Genomic DNA, 12,500 nt, shown 5'->3' on the forward strand with positions numbered 1-12,500 from the left:
GGGGAACCAGCGCGGAGCGGACACATTACGGCGAATGAGCCGTTGGCACTTAGAAAATTTTTGAGCTTTTTCGAACTTCCGTGAGGCTGATTTTGCGCTATTCGCGGCCGACCGGGGAACCAGCGCGGAGCGGACACATTACGGCGAATGAGCCGTTGGCACTTAGAAAATTTTTGAGCTTTTTTCGAACTTCCGTGAGGCTGATTTTGCGCTATTCGCGGCCGACCGGGGAACCAGCGCGGAGCGGACACATTACGGCGAATGAGCCGTTGGCACTTAGAAAATTTTTGAGCTTTTTTCGGACTTCCGTGTGGAGCTTTGGGGCCGTTCCGCCTAACTTTTTATGCCCGATTAGGCTTCCAGGGAGGCGGCTAAGCATTATTGACCAATCATGGAGCTTTTTTGGGACTTCCGTGTGGAGCTTTGGGGCCGTTCCGCCTAACTTTTTATGCCCGATTAGGCTTCCAGGGAGGCGGCTAAGCATTATTGACCAATCATGGAGCTTTTTTGGGACTTCCGTGTGGAGCTTTGGAGCCGTTCCGCCTAACTTTTTATGCCCGATTAGGCTTCCAGGGAGGCGGCTAAGCATTATTGACCAATCATGGAGCTTTTTTGGGACTTCCGTGTGGAGCTTTGGGGCCGTTCCGCCTAGCTTTTTATGCCCGATTAGGCTTCCAGGGAGGCGGCTAAGCATTATTGACCAATCATGGAGCTTTTTTGGGACTTCCGTGTGGAGCTTTGGGGCCGTTCCGCCTAACTTTTTATGCCCGATTAGGCTTCCAGGGAGGCGGCTAAGCATTATTGACCAATCATGGAGCTTTTTTGGGACTTCCGTGTGGAGCTTTGGGGCCGTTCCGCCTAGCTTTTTATGCCCGATTAGGCTTCCAGGGAGGCGGCTAAGCATTATTGACCAATCATGGAGCTTTTTTGGGACTTCCGTGTGGAGCTTTGGGGCCGTTCCGCCTAGCTTTTTATGCCCGATTAGGCTTCCAGGGAGGCGGCTAAGCATTATTGACCAATCATGGAGCTTTTTTGGGACTTCCGTGTGGAGCTTTGGGGCCGTTCCGCCTAGCTTTTTATGCCCGATTAGGCTTCCAGGGAGGCGGCTAAGCATTATTGACCAATCATGGAGCTTTTTTGGGACTTCCGTGTGGAGCTTTGGGGCCGTTCCGCCTAGCTTTTTATGCCCGATTAGGCTTCCAGGGAGGCGGCTAAGCATTATTGACCAATCATGGAGCTTTTTTGGGACTTCCGTGTGGAGCTTTGGGGCCGTTCCGCCTAGCTTTTTATGCCCGATTAGGCTTCCAGGGAGGCGGCTAAGCATTATTGACCAATCATGGAGCTTTTTTGGGACTTCCGTGTGGAGCTTTGGGGCCGTTCCGCCTAGCTTTTTATGCCCGATTAGGCTTCCAGGGAGGCGGCTAAGCATTATTGACCAATCATGGAGCTTTTTTGGGACTTCCGTGTGGAGCTTTGGGGCCGTTCCGCCTAGCTTTTTATGCCCGATTAGGCTTCCAGGGAGGCGGCTAAGCATTATTGACCAATCATGGAGCTTTTTTGGGACTTCCGTGTGGAGCTTTGGGGCCGTTCCGCCTAGCTTTTTATGCCCGATTAGGCTTCCAGGGAGGCGGCTAAGCATTATTGACCAATCATGGAGCTTTTTTGGGACTTCCGTGTGGAGCTTTGGGGCCGTTCCGCCTAGCTTTTTATGCCCGATTAGGCTTCCAGGGAGGCGGCTAAGCATTATTGACCAATCATGGAGCTTTTTTGGGACTTCCAGCCGGTGCTTTGGGGCCTTCCCCCTCACTTTCTACGCCCGATTGGGCTTCCAGGGACGCGGCTAAGCATTTTTAACAGAAATGGAGCTTTTTGCGGAGCTCCAGCCGGTGCCACCGGCAGGCCGTGCACGCGGACGAGATGACCGAAAGAAGCTCCAGGAGAGCGGATGGACGCTTTTTAAGCACCGAGGCGGAGATCGCGGAGCTTTAATAGACTTCCAGCGGGCCCAAAGCGGCCAGGCAGACGGCGCAGCGCGACCTGGTACCTCGCACGGGACGCATCGCCCCCCCCGCGCACAGTTCCAGGGGGCCGGGATGACGTTTCAAAGCTGCCGCTGCAGCTGCGGCGGGGAGTGGCCTCCCTCCGGTGGACACGACGAGTAAATGACACCGGCCGCTGACGCAAACCCACGCCGGACAGGAGAGCTCAAAAGCCGGGTAACATTTCAAGGAAGACCCCCCCTGCGCAGACCTCCACTAGGCCGGGATGACTGTTCAGCTGTGGCGGGGAGTGGCCTCCCTCCGGTCGGCACGACGAGTAAATGACACCGGCCGCTGACGCAAACCCACGCCGGACAGGAGAGCTCAAAAGCCGGGTAACATTTCAAGGAAGACCCCCCCTGCGCAGACCTCCACTAGGCCGGGATGACTGTTCAGCTGTGGCGGGGAGTGGCCTCCCTCCGGTCGGCACGACGAGTAAATGACACCGGCCGCTGACGCAAACCCACGCCGGACAGGAGAGCTCAAAAGCCGGGTAACATTTCAAGGAAGACCCCCCCTGCGCAGACCTCCACTAGGCCGGGATGACTGTTCAGCTGTGGCGGGGAGTGGCCTCCCTCCGGTCGGCACGACGAGTAAATGACACCGGCCGCTGACGCAAACCCACGCCGGACAGGAGAGCTCAAAAGCCGGGTAACATTTCAAGGAAGACCCCCCCTGCGCAGACCTCCACTAGGCCGGGATGACTGTTCAGCTGTGGCGGGGAGTGGCCTCCCTCCGGTCGGCACGACGAGTAAATGACACCGGCCGCTGACGCAAACCCACGCCGGACAGGAGAGCTCAAAAGCCGGGTAACATTTCAAGGAAGACCCCCCCTGCGCAGACCTCCACTAGGCCGGGATGACTGTTCAGCTGTGGCGGGGAGTGGCCTCCCTCCGGTCGGCACGACGAGTAAATGACACCGGCCGCTGACGCAAACCCACGCCGGACAGGAGAGCTCAAAAGCCGGGTAACATTTCAAGGAAGACCCCCCCTGCGCAGACCTCCACTAGGCCGGGATGACTGTTCAGCTGTGGCGGGGAGTGGCCTCCCTCCGGTCGGCACGACGAGTAAATGACACCGGCCGCTGACGCAAACCCACGCCGGACAGGAGAGCTCAAAAGCCGGGTAACATTTCAAGGAAGACCCCCCCTGCGCAGACCTCCACTAGGCCGGGATGACTGTTCAGCTGTGGCGGGGAGTGGCCTCCCTCCGGTCGGCACGACGAGTAAATGACACCGGCCGCTGACGCAAACCCACGCCGGACAGGAGAGCTCAAAAGCCGGGTAACATTTCAAGGAAGACCCCCCCTGCGCAGACCTCCACTAGGCCGGGATGACTGTTCAGCTGTGGCGGGGAGTGGCCTCCCTCCGGTCGGCACGACGAGTAAATGACACCGGCCGCTGACGCAAACCCACGCCGGACAGGAGAGCTCAAAAGCCGGGTAACATTTCAAGGAAGACCCCCCCTGCGCAGACCTCCACTAGGCCGGGATGACTGTTCAGCTGTGGCGGGGAGTGGCCTCCCTCCGGTCGGCACGACGAGTAAATGACACCGGCCGCTGACGCAAACCCACGCCGGACAGGAGAGCTCAAAAGCCGGGTAACATTTCAAGGAAGACCCCCCCTGCGCAGACCTCCACTAGGCCGGGATGACTGTTCAGCTGTGGCGGGGAGTGGCCTCCCTCCGGTCGGCACGACGAGTAAATGACACCGGCCGCTGACGCAAACCCACGCCGGACAGGAGAGCTCAAAAGCCGGGTAACATTTCAAGGAAGACCCCCCCTGCGCAGACCTCCACTAGGCCGGGATGACTGTTCAGCTGTGGCGGGGAGTGGCCTCCCTCCGGTCGGCACGACGAGTAAATGACACCGGCCGCTGACGCAAACCCACGCCGGACAGGAGAGCTCAAAAGCCGGGTAACATTTCAAGGAAGACCCCCCCTGCGCAGACCTCCACTAGGCCGGGATGACTGTTCAGCTGTGGCGGGGAGTGGCCTCCCTCCGGTCGGCACGACGAGTAAATGACACCGGCCGCTGACGCAAACCCACGCCGGACAGGAGAGCTCAAAAGCCGGGTAACATTTCAAGGAAGACCCCCCCTGCGCAGACCTCCACTAGGCCGGGATGACTGTTCAGCTGTGGCGGGGAGTGGCCTCCCTCCGGTCGGCACGACGAGTAAATGACACCGGCCGCTGACGCAAACCCACGCCGGACAGGAGAGCTCAAAAGCCGGGTAACATTTCAAGGAAGACCCCCCCTGCGCAGACCTCCACTAGGCCGGGATGACTGTTCAGCTGTGGCGGGGAGTGGCCTCCCTCCGGTCGGCACGACGAGTAAATGACACCGGCCGCTGACGCAAACCCACGCCGGACAGGAGAGCTCAAAAGCCGGGTAACATTTCAAGGAAGACCCCCCCTGCGCAGACCTCCACTAGGCCGGGATGACTGTTCAGCTGTGGCGGGGAGTGGCCTCCCTCCGGTCGGCACGACGAGTAAATGACACCGGCCGCTGACGCAAACCCACGCCGGACAGGAGAGCTCAAAAGCCGGGTAACATTTCAAGGAAGACCCCCCCTGCGCAGACCTCCACTAGGCCGGGATGACTGTTCAGCTGTGGCGGGGAGTGGCCTCCCTCCGGTCGGCACGACGAGTAAAGCTATTTAGGAAAATCTGAGATAAATATCACTTGCATAATAATTTGGAACACGGTCCCGTGTTCCAAATTATTATGCAAAATGTATTTAGACACCAGCAATCGCACTTAGATTTGTTTCTTTTTTCTTTCTTTTAGCTTCCATAATGTTACCGGGCGCTGACGCAAACCCACGCCCGGCAGGAGAGCTCAAAAGCCGGGTAACATTTCAAGGAAGACCCCCCCTGCGCAGACCTCCACTAGGCCGGGATGACTGTTCAGCTGCGGCGGGGAGTGGCCTCCCTCCGGTCGGCACGACGAGTAAATGACACCGGCCGCTGACGCAAACCCACGCCGGACAGGAGAGCTCAAAAGCCGGGTAACATTTCAAGGAAGACCCCCCCTGCGCAGACCTCCACTAGGCCGGGATGACTTTTCAAAGCTGCCTCTGCAGCTGCGGCGGGGAGTTGCCTCCCTCCGGTGGACACGACGAGTAAATACACCAGCACTTGCTCTTAGATTTGTTTCTTTTTTCTTTCTTTTAGCTTCCATAATGTTACCGGGCGCTGACGCAAACCCACGCCCGGCAGGAGAGCTCGGAAGCCGGGTAACATTTCAAGGAAGACCCCCCCTGCGCAGACCTCCACTAGGCCGGGATGACTGTTCAGCTGCGGCGGGGAGTGGCCTCCCTCCGGTCGGCACGACGAGTAAAGCTATTTAGGAAAATCTGAGATAAATATCACTTGCATAATAATTTGGAACACGGTCCCGTGTTCCAAATTATTATGCAAAATGTATTTAGACACCAGCAATCGCACTTAGATTTGTTTCTTTTTTCTTTCTTTTAGCTTCCATAATGTTACCGGGCGCTGACGCAAACCCACGCCCGGCAGGAGAGCTCAAAAGCCGGGTAACATTTCAAGGAAGCTATTTAGGAAAATCTGAGATAAATATCCTTTGCATAATAATTTGGAACACGGTCCCGTGTTCCAAATTATTATGCAAAATGTATTTAAGTGTCATAAAGATTACATTTTTTGTTTTTCAAGTACTGAAATCACCCTCAGTCATGGTACAGTCCATGGTAGTCTGCCAGGTGAGCGCAATTGTAGTAATTAACAAGTCTATTTAAGTTCCGCGTTTTTAAGCGTTCGGCCATTTCGTTCAACCATGGGGAGGAAAAAGGATCTCTCTGCTGTCGAGAAGCGTGAAATCGTTCGATGCCTTGGACAAGGTATGCAGACATTCGATATTGCACGAAAGCTTAAGCGCGACCATCGAACTTTGAAGAAATTCGTCGCTGATTCGGAGCAAACGCGCGTTCGTGCAGACAAAGGCACGACAAGGAAGGTTTCTGCAAGACAAACAAATCGAATCAAGAGGGCGGCTGCAAGCATGCCACTAAAGACGAGCAAACAAATATTCGACGCTGCTGGTGCCAGTGAAGTCCCACGAACGACGAGGTGCAGGATCCTCCAGAGGCTTGCAGTTGTGCGGAAACCCTCCATTCGGCCACCCCTGAACAACGCGAACAAGCAGAAACGGCTGCAGTGGGCCCAGACTTACATGAAGACAAATTTTCAGACAGTCCTGTTCACCGACGAGTGCCGTGCCACCTTGGATGGGCCAGGTAGGGTTTTTTAAGTTTTTCCTTGCACTTTTGAGAGCTCAGGGGATGCTTTGAGAATAATTGTCAATTTCTGTCTATGTGAAGCCCTTTGAGACTGCTTGTGATTTAGGGCTATACAAATAAACTTGATTTGACTTGACTTTACAGATGGATGGAGTCGTGGATGGTTGGTGGACGGCCACGATAGCCCAACAAGGCTGCGGCGTCAGCAGGGAGGTGGCGGAGTGATGTTTTGGGCCGGAATCATGGGGAGAGAGCTGCTTGGCCCCTTTAGGGTCCCTGAAGGCGTCAAAATTACGTCTGTTAACTACGTGGAATTTCTGACTCAACACTTCTGTCCATGGTACAACAGGAAGAACCGTGCTTTCCGTCAAAAGATCATCTTCATGCATGACAATGCACCGTCTCATGCTGCAAGAAATACGTCAACGTCTTTGGCATCTATGGGAATAAAGGGAGAGAAACTGATGGTGTGGCCCCCATGCTCCCCTGACCTCAATCCTATTGAAAACTTGTGGAGCATCGTCAAGCAGAAAATCTACGAAGGTGGGAGGCAGTTCAATTCCAAAGAGCAGCTCTGGCAGGCTATTCTTAGATCCTGCCAAGAAATTCAACCAGAAACTGTACAAAAACTCACAAGTTCAGTGGATGGAAGAATCGTGAAGCTGCTGTTGAACAAAGGGTCCTATGTTAAAATGTAACTTTGTTTTTTATTGAAATAAAGGGTCCTATGTTAAAATGTAACTTGTTTGTCTTTTCTTTGAAATAGCTTTTGATTTCAGTAAATATGACCTCCTAATGCTGTAAATTCTTAAGATGGGCATTTCAGTTCATAAAAACCTATAAAATGTTATAAAACTCTGTTGTGCGTAATAATGTGGAACAGTGCATTTTAAGTTTTTTATTTTTTAAAAATTCTGTGATCATTCGGAGGTTTGTTCAATAAAATTAGAATTCATCAAAATAATGGTTGATGACTTGAAAATTATGCTGACTCATTTTGCATCGACTATTTAGGAAAATCTGAGATAAATGTCACTTGCATAATAATTTGGAACACGGTGTAAGTGCGATTGCTGGTGTATTTACTCGTCGTGTCCACCGGAGGACGGCAAATCCCCGCCGCAGCTGCAGCGGCAGCGCTTAAATGTCTTCCCGGCCGCCTGGAACTCTGCACGGGGCGTGTTTCGTCCCGCGCAGCGGTACCAGATCGCGCTGCGCCGTCAGCCGAGCCGCGCGCGGTCCGCTGGAAGTCTACACTGTGTTCCAAATTATTATGCAAATTGTATTTATGTGTCATAAAGATTACATTTTTTGTTTTTCAATTAAACTCATGGATGGTATTACGTGTCAGGGCTCTTTGGATCACTGAGATCAATCTCAGACACCGGGGATCATTACCGGCCAGTTGAGCCCAAATTAAGGAAAAACTACTTAAGAATGGTGTTCCACATTATTAAGCAGATAATTTGAAGTTCGCTTTGAGCAGTGGCGGACGCCAACCCACGACCGGTGGGAGAGCTCGGAGGGCGGATGGGCTTTCAAGGAAGCCCCCCAGGCCGGTCCCACTCGCACTTAGAATTTTTTTTTTTTTTGGCTTCCATAATGTACCGGGCGCGGACGCGAAACCCACGCCGGGCATGGCAGCTCGAAAGGCGGCTAAGCATTCAAGGAAGCACCGTCTGGAGCTTCAGAGCCGTTCCGCCTGACTTTTAACGTAGAGTACCGGGCGCAAACCACTAACTCAAGCCCGGCATGGCAGCTCGAAAGGCGGCTAAGCATTCAAGGAAGCACCGTCTGGAGCTTCAGAGCCGTTCCGCCTGACTTTTAACGTAGAGTACCGGGCGCAAACCACTAACTCAAGCCCGGCATGGCAGCTCGAAAGGCGGCTAAGCATTCAAGGAAGCACCGTCTGGAGCTTCAGAGCCGTTCCGCCTGACTTTTAACGTAGAGTACCGGGCGCAAACCACTAACTCAAGCCCGGCATGGCAGCTCGAAAGGCGGCTAAGCATTCAAGGAAGCACCGTCTGGAGCTTCAGAGCCGTTCCGCCTGACTTTTAACGTAGAGTACCGGGCGCAAACCACTAACTCAAGCCCGGCATGGCAGCTCGAAAGGCGGCTAAGCATTCAAGGAAGCACCGTCTGGAGCTTCAGAGCCGTTCCGCCTGACTTTTAACGTAGAGTACCGGGCGCAAACCACTAACTCAAGCCCGGCATGGCAGCTCGAAAGGCGGCTAAGCATTCAAGGAAGCACCGTCTGGAGCTTCAGAGCCGTTCCGCCTGACTTTTAACGTAGAGTACCGGGCGCAAACCACTAACTCAAGCCCGGCATGGCAGCTCGAAAGGCGGCTAAGCATTCAAGGAAGCACCGTCTGGAGCTTCAGAGCCGTTCCGCCTGACTTTTAACGTAGAGTACCGGGCGCAAACCACTAACTCAAGCCCGGCATGGCAGCTCGAAAGGCGGCTAAGCATTCAAGGAAGCACCGTCTGGAGCTTCAGAGCCGTTCCGCCTGACTTTTAACGTAGAGTACCGGGCGCAAACCACTAACTCAAGCCCGGCATGGCAGCTCGAAAGGCGGCTAAGCATTCAAGGAAGCACCGTCTGGAGCTTCAGAGCCGTTCCGCCTGACTTTTAACGTAGAGTACCGGGCGCAAACCACTAACTCAAGCCCGGCATGGCAGCTCGAAAGGCGGCTAAGCATTCAAGGAAGCACCGTCTGGAGCTTCAGAGCCGTTCCGCCTGACTTTTAACGTAGAGTACCGGGCGCAAACCACTAACTCAAGCCCGGCATGGCAGCTCGAAAGGCGGCTAAGCATTCAAGGAAGCACCGTCTGGAGCTTCAGAGCCGTTCCGCCTGACTTTTAACGTAGAGTACCGGGCGCAAACCACTAACTCAAGCCCGGCATGGCAGCTCGAAAGGCGGCTAAGCATTCAAGGAAGCACCGTCTGGAGCTTCAGAGCCGTTCCGCCTGACTTTTAACGTAGAGTACCGGGCGCAAACCACTAACTCAAGCCCGGCATGGCAGCTCGAAAGGCGGCTAAGCATTCAAGGAAGCACCGTCTGGAGCTTCAGAGCCGTTCCGCCTGACTTTTAACGTAGAGTACCGGGCGCAAACCACTAACTCAAGCCCGGCATGGCAGCTCGAAAGGCGGCTAAGCATTCAAGGAAGCACCGTCTGGAGCTTCAGAGCCGTTCCGCCTGACTTTTAACGTAGAGTACCGGGCGCAAACCACTAACTCAAGCCCGGCATGGCAGCTCGAAAGGCGGCTAAGCATTCAAGGAAGCACCGTCTGGAGCTTCAGAGCCGTTCCGCCTGACTTTTAACGTAGAGTACCGGGCGCAAACCACTAACTCAAGCCCGGCATGGCAGCTCGAAAGGCGGCTAAGCATTCAAGGAAGCACCGTCTGGAGCTTCAGAGCCGTTCCGCCTGACTTTTAACGTAGAGTACCGGGCGCAAACCACTAACTCAAGCCCGGCATGGCAGCTCGAAAGGCGGCTAAGCATTCAAGGAAGCACCGTCTGGAGCTTCAGAGCCGTTCCGCCTGACTTTTAACGTAGAGTACCGGGCGCAAACCACTAACTCAAGCCCGGCATGGCAGCTCGAAAGGCGGCTAAGCATTCAAGGAAGCACCGTCTGGAGCTTCAGAGCCGTTCCGCCTGACTTTTAACGTAGAGTACCGGGCGCAAACCACTAACTCAAGCCCGGCATGGCAGCTCGAAAGGCGGCTAAGCATTCAAGGAAGCACCGTCTGGAGCTTCAGAGCCGTTCCGCCTGACTTTTAACGTAGAGTACCGGGCGCAAACCACTAACTCAAGCCCGGCATGGCAGCTCGAAAGGCGGCTAAGCATTCAAGGAAGCACCGTCTGGAGCTTCAGAGCCGTTCCGCCTGACTTTTAACGTAGAGTACCGGGCGCAAACCACTAACTCAAGCCCGGCATGGCAGCTCGAAAGGCGGCTAAGCATTCAAGGAAGCACCGTCTGGAGCTTCAGAGCCGTTCCGCCTGACTTTTAACGTAGAGTACCGGGCGCAAACCACTAACTCAAGCCCGGCATGGCAGCTCGAAAGGCGGCTAAGCATTCAAGGAAGCACCGTCTGGAGCTTCAGAGCCGTTCCGCCTGACTTTTAACGTAGAGTACCGGGCGCAAACCACTAACTCAAGCCCGGCATGGCAGCTCGAAAGGCGGCTAAGCATTCAAGGAAGCACCGTCTGGAGCTTCAGAGCCGTTCCGCCTGACTTTTAACGTAGAGTACCGGGCGCAAACCACTAACTCAAGCCCGGCATGGCAGCTCGAAAGGCGGCTAAGCATTCAAGGAAGCACCGTCTGGAGCTTCAGAGCCGTTCCGCCTGACTTTTAACGTAGAGTACCGGGCGCAAACCACTAACTCAAGCCCGGCATGGCAGCTCGAAAGGCGGCTAAGCATTCAAGGAAGCACCGTCTGGAGCTTCAGAGCCGTTCCGCCTGACTTTTAACGTAGAGTACCGGGCGCAAACCACTAACTCAAGCCCGGCATGGCAGCTCGAAAGGCGGCTAAGCATTCAAGGAAGCACCGTCTGGAGCTTCAGAGCCGTTCCGCCTGACTTTTAACGTAGAGTACCGGGCGCAAACCACTAACTCAAGCCCGGCATGGCAGCTCGAAAGGCGGCTAAGCATTCAAGGAAGCACCGTCTGGAGCTTCAGAGCCGTTCCGCCTGACTTTTAACGTAGAGTACCGGGCGCAAACCACTAACTCAAGCCCGGCATGGCAGCTCGAAAGGCGGCTAAGCATTCAAGGAAGCACCGTCTGGAGCTTCAGAGCCGTTCCGCCTGACTTTTAACGTAGAGTACCGGGCGCAAACCACTAACTCAAGCCCGGCATGGCAGCTCGAAAGGCGGCTAAGCATTCAAGGAAGCACCGTCTGGAGCTTCAGAGCCGTTCCGCCTGACTTTTAACGTAGAGTACCGGGCGCAAACCACTAACTCAAGCCCGGCATGGCAGCTCGAAAGGCGGCTAAGCATTCAAGGAAGCGACGCCGGCCGGTCCGCGGGCCAAATAGGGTCCAGTAAAGTACCGGGCGCGGCCACTAACGCCTTGTGGCGGTCGCCTTGTGGCGGTCGGGGGGTGGCGGTCGGGGCTGGCGCTTGGGGCCGGTGGCGGTCGCCTTGTGGCGGTCGCCTTGTGGCGGTCGGGGGGTGGCGGTCGGGGCTGGCGCTTGGGGCCAGTGGCGGTCGCCTTGTGGCGGTCGCCTTGTGGCGGTCGCCTTGTGGCGGTCGCCTTGTGGCGGTCGCCTTGTGGCGGTCGCCTTGTGGCGGTCGGGGGGTGGCGGTCGGGGCTGGCGCTTGGGGCCAGTGGCGGTCGCCTTGTGGCGGTCGCCTTGTGGCGGTCGGGGGGTGGCGGTCGGGGCTGGCGCTTGGGGCCGGTGGCGGTCGCCTTGTGGCGGTCGCCTTGTGGCGGTCGCCTTGTGGCGGTCGCCTTGTGGCGGTCGCCTTGTGGCGGTCGGGGGGTGGCGGTCGGGGGGTGGCGGTCGGGGCTGGCGCTTGGGGCCGGTGGCGGTCGCCTTGTGGCGGTCGCCTTGTGGCGGTCGCCTTGTGGCGGTCGGGGGGTGGCGGTCGGGGCTGGCGCTTGGGGCTGGCGTCCGCCAATAGTGGTTTAATTTCGGGAGGAAGATTGATTTTCGTCCCAAGCCCGCCGCTGGAGAAAATTTTAGGTACCAGGAGTGGATTTTTTTTGTCCACTCAGGAGGGGGACGTTGGCTGGTTTGGTGTCCGGGGGAAAGTGCTCTTTTCTCGGCCAGGAGAAAGATTAGACTCCCAGCCCGCCGCTGGAGAAAATTCTAGGTACCAGGAGTGGATTTTTTTTGTCCACTCAGGAGGGGGACGTGCTTTGTTGTCCGGGGAGAGTGCTCTTTTCTCGGCCAGGAGAAAGATTAGACTCCCAGCCCGCCGCTGGAGAAAATTCTAGGTACCAGGAGTGGATTTTTTTTGTCCACTCAGGAGGGGGACGTGCTTTGTTGTCCGGGGAGAGTGCCTGGTCCCCGGACCAGCCTCTTAGGCGCGCCCGCTGTCATTCTCCGGAGATTAAGTTATACTAAGGGGAGGCTGCCTCCTCCCGCCTGCTGCCCGAGGATGCTGCCTCATCCCCGGACTGGCCTCTTGCGCGCGCCCGCTGTCATTCTCCGGAGACTAAGTTATACTAAGGGGAGGCTGCCTCCTCCCGCC

The sequence above is a fragment of the Syngnathus typhle genome, unplaced genomic scaffold, assembly GCF_033458585.1.
Source record: "Syngnathus typhle isolate RoL2023-S1 ecotype Sweden unplaced genomic scaffold, RoL_Styp_1.0 HiC_scaffold_86, whole genome shotgun sequence".
Classification (NCBI taxonomy): domain Eukaryota; kingdom Metazoa; phylum Chordata; class Actinopteri; order Syngnathiformes; family Syngnathidae; genus Syngnathus; species Syngnathus typhle.